The sequence below is a fragment of the Otolemur garnettii genome, unplaced genomic scaffold (genome assembly GCF_000181295.1).
Source record: "Otolemur garnettii isolate 467f Iridium unplaced genomic scaffold, OtoGar3 scaffold00051, whole genome shotgun sequence".
Lineage (NCBI taxonomy): Eukaryota > Metazoa > Chordata > Mammalia > Primates > Galagidae > Otolemur > Otolemur garnettii.
The window spans coordinates 12,587,368-12,591,645 of NW_003852446.1; positions in this window are offsets into that span (position 1 = coordinate 12,587,368).

Below are 4,278 nucleotides of genomic sequence, written 5' to 3' on the forward strand. Positions count from 1 at the left end.
TATTTCTTGGAAAATTCCTTTTCATCACAGCATTTTGTATTGTAACAGTTCTACAAATATGCACACTTTTCCTTCTCTTTACATTAGGATTCTCTAACATTATAATTCACAAAATTCTGAGAAAGAAAATAAATGGATTGGATTGAAAACTGAAACTGCATAACTACTGCTACTTTTTTTTTTTTTTTTAAGAGACAGAGTCTCACTTTATTGCCCTCGGTAGAGTGCATGGTGTCACAGCTCACAGCAACCTCCAACTCCTGGGCTTAGGTAATTCTCTTGCCTCAGCCTCCCAAGTAGCTGGGATGACAGGCACCCGCCACAACACCTGGCTATTTTTTGTTCTAGTTTGGCTGGGGCCAGGTTCAAACCCGCCACTCTCAGTATATGGGGCCCACACCCTACCCACTGAGCCACAAGTGCCACCCAACTACTACTACTTTCAACTAAAGGTGAGTGAGGTACTTGGGTACAATTTCCACTGAAGAACTCACTGGTGACCTAGAAAACATCTGTGTAACGATTATTTTGATGACTTCACCAATTTTAGAAAAATAGAAGTTTCAGCATCTATTATCAGCTATCAATATAAAGATTTCTCCTGAAAGCCTTTCCACTATATGTTCTTTCAAGGTAAAGACACTTATGAAAAAAAGATGATTTTAAATTTAAAAAAAATCAAATGCGTTCTAGGTTTTCAATCTACTGTAATTGATTCAAATGCAATTGTCCAGTCACATATGTAAACAACGGGATTTTTTTCTGGTGAAACACAGTATGACACATGACACCTTATCATTACAAATAATCTAGTTTAAGAAGCTGTATTTTCACTAGACATAACGGAGTTAAGGTTATATTTGCTAAAATGAAACAACAGAAAAAAGCAAATGAGGTTATTATACCATCTGTTTGCTAAAGGTTCTTTTGTTTGCTAAAGCTTATTTCCCCTTCAGTCTGCATCCACTATCTCATCCTCGTTGCCATCTGTCAGAGGCGGGCTTCTAGATCGCCAGCCCAGGCCCAAGGAACTGCCAGGATGTGGACCACTGTACAAACTCGCTCAGGGTATAATCTCCATAGGTGTCAGAGCCTGCTGTCTAAGTCAGGTAAGGCTCCCCATCAGGAAGAGCCAGTTGTCTCAGTCAGGTCAGAGGTATCCGAGTGCCTCGAATGTGCAGCAGTCAGTCTTAGTAGGAAGCTAGTCAAAACCTGGACTAACTTCTCCCATAGCTATTTACAGAAGTGATCATCCAGCTATTTATACCACAGGTGTGGAGACTATCAATGATATATGTTCTCTCATGCTATTCTGTGCTACATGCTATGTGCTCTCATGCTCTTTATTGAGAGACCAATCCCTTCCCCATTCCCTTATTACCAAGGTGTTTCTTTTCAGGTATCTCCTACAACAGAGTCTAAAGCTGTTGCCCTGGGTAGAGTGCTGTGGCATCATAGCTCACAACAATCTCCAACTCTTGGGCTCAAGCAATCCTCTTGCCTCAGTTTTTCTATTTTTACTAGAGACAGGGTCTCACTTTTTGCTCAGGCTGGTCTCAAACTCCTGAGCTCAAGTAATCCACCCACCTCGGCCTCCCAGAATGCTAGGATTACAGGCATGAGCTGTCATGAGCCATTGCGGCAAAGGGGAGAGAACCAGAGTGGAATTGGTGGGGAATGAGGAAAATACAGCACAAGAGAAGACATGGAAACAAAGGATGGGACTGAGAAGACTGACTGAGCTGATGGCTGCAGCCAGCCCCAAAGCACAAAATCAGCTTTATTTTATAGTACAGGGTTGTCCAGGGGGAAGGAGCATAGACAAAAGACATAGTTTTGGTTTTACAGTACAATATGAAAAATGTAAATGACTTTAACAAAGACAAACCACCTTGTTAATGGTTTCTGCTCAACTTCATTAACATATGACAAGAAATAAGAAGGGCAAGATCACAAGGATCTCAGCATAGTTGACTAAACAAAGGAAGAACTATGTGACTTAGTGGTTACTACTTAACTTTGTTAGCATATGACAAGGAGAAAGAAGGGAGAGATCTCAAGGATCTCTGCATAGTTAACTATAGAAAGAAAGGGCTATGTGACCTTGGCAGAGGGAACTCCCTTCCTTCCTTCCTTCTGGAACTTCCTTCCTTCCTTCCTTCCGGAACTTCCTTCCTTCCTTGTGGAACTTCCTTCTCTCCTGACAGTCTCAAGCTATCACCCTGAGTAGAGTTCTGTGGCATCGTAGCTCATAGCAACCTCCAAGCTCCAACTCAGGCTCAAGAGATCCTCTTGCCTCAATTTTTCTATTTTTAGTGGAGATGGGGTTTCACTTTTGCTCAGGCTGGTCTTAAACTCTTGAGCTCAAGCAGTTCTCCTACATTGGCCTCCTAGAATTCTAGGATTACAGGCATGAGCCACCATGCCCATCCTTAAATTTAAATGTTGATGGTTCGTTGCTAATATACAGAAACATGATTTACTTTTTGTTTATGGATCGTGTATTCTGCAACTTTTAAATCCACTTATTAAAATTTTGTTTTAGATTCTATTGTACTTTTTACACAGATAATTATGCTGCCTATAAATGAAAATGATTTTACTTATCCCAACTACATGTCTTTTTTTTTCTTGCCATACTGTGTTGACTAAAACCTCCAGTACATCAATAAATATAAATGTTGAGAACAAACATCTTTCTCTTGTTCATGATTTCAGGGGGAAGGCATCAACTCTCACTAGAAGATAAATATGGTATCTGATACTCTGTATTAGTCAAAAGCTAAAGACTAGGTAGACTTTCTTATGCACAACTAATTCTTCAGCACTCAGAACAATACCTATCAATAAGGATACAAGATATGTTCATACCCTTAAAATGAATAAAAATCACATTATGAGTTATTAAATAGATGAATTTGAGATGTTAGCAATAGGTTATGAGTATTTGTAAAATCACACTGTATCAAACAAGACTTGTTTTTATAAGAGCAACATTGGAAATGGAGAAAAATAGGCTCGGCACCCATATCACAGTGGTTACCACACCAACCACATACACCAAGGTTGGCGGGTTCGAATCCAGCCCAGGCCTACTAAACAACAATGACAACTGCAACAAAAAATAACTGGGCATTGCGGTGGGTGCCTGTAGTCCCAGCTACTTGGGAGGCTGAGGCAAGACAATCACTTAAGCTCAAGAGTTGCTGTGAGCTGTGATGCAACAGCACTCTACCAAGAGTGACATAGTGAAACTCTGTCTCCAAAAAAAAAAAAAAAAAAAAAAAGGAAGAAAAAGAAATGGAGAAAATAATGCAAATATGAAAGATGTTATTTAAAAAAGTCTACATGTCTCCTGGGATGATCTTCTGAAGAGAAAAAGAGAAGAATACCACTGGGCCAAGTTTTATGCCATTTAAAAAAAAATAAGTGACATAACATGTAAGACTCTGTTAAATAAATAAATAAATGAAATAAAAAATAAAAAGCAGGCTGGGTGTGGTGGCTCATGCCTATAATCCTAGCACTCTGGAAGGCCAAGGTGGGTAGACTACTTGAGCTCAGGAGCTTAAGACCAGCCTGAGTAAAAAATGAGACCTCATCTCTAAAGAACAGGAGGGTGTTGTGGTGGGCACCTATAGTCCCAGCTACTTGGGAGGCTGTGGCAAGAGGATTGCTTAAGCCAAAGCACTTGAGGTTGCTGTGAGCTATGATGCCACAGCACTCTACCAAGGGGGACAATATGGGACTCTATCTCAAAAATAAATTAATTAATTAAACTAAATTAAAAGAATGTAAAACATACAAGAAAGGAAATAAAAACTGGTGTCTGGAAAATGGAAAATCCTACAATACTGCTATAATGGAGAAGAGAACACCGGAGAAGAGGTATAAGAAAGATAGATTGGCTCAGACCAAAAATAATGGCATGCAATGCAATGACATTTGGGGTTTATCCTATAGGCAAGTGGATGTCAACCTTATCTATATATCAAAGTCACCCTTGGAGATTTTGAAAAATGTGTATTCTCAAGTCTTACTTCAACAGTTATTTATGTAGTAGTACTGAGGTATAGTTTTTTTTTTTTTTTTTAATTGAGACAGAGTCTCACTATGTTCTTGGTAGAGTGCTGTAGTGTCACAGCTCACAACAACCTCAAACTCTTAGGGTTAAGCGATTTTCATGCCTCAGCCTCCCAAGTAGCGGGGACTAAAGGTGCCTGCCACAGCGCTCAGCTATTTTATTGTTGTAGTTGTCATCGTTATTTGGCAGGCCTG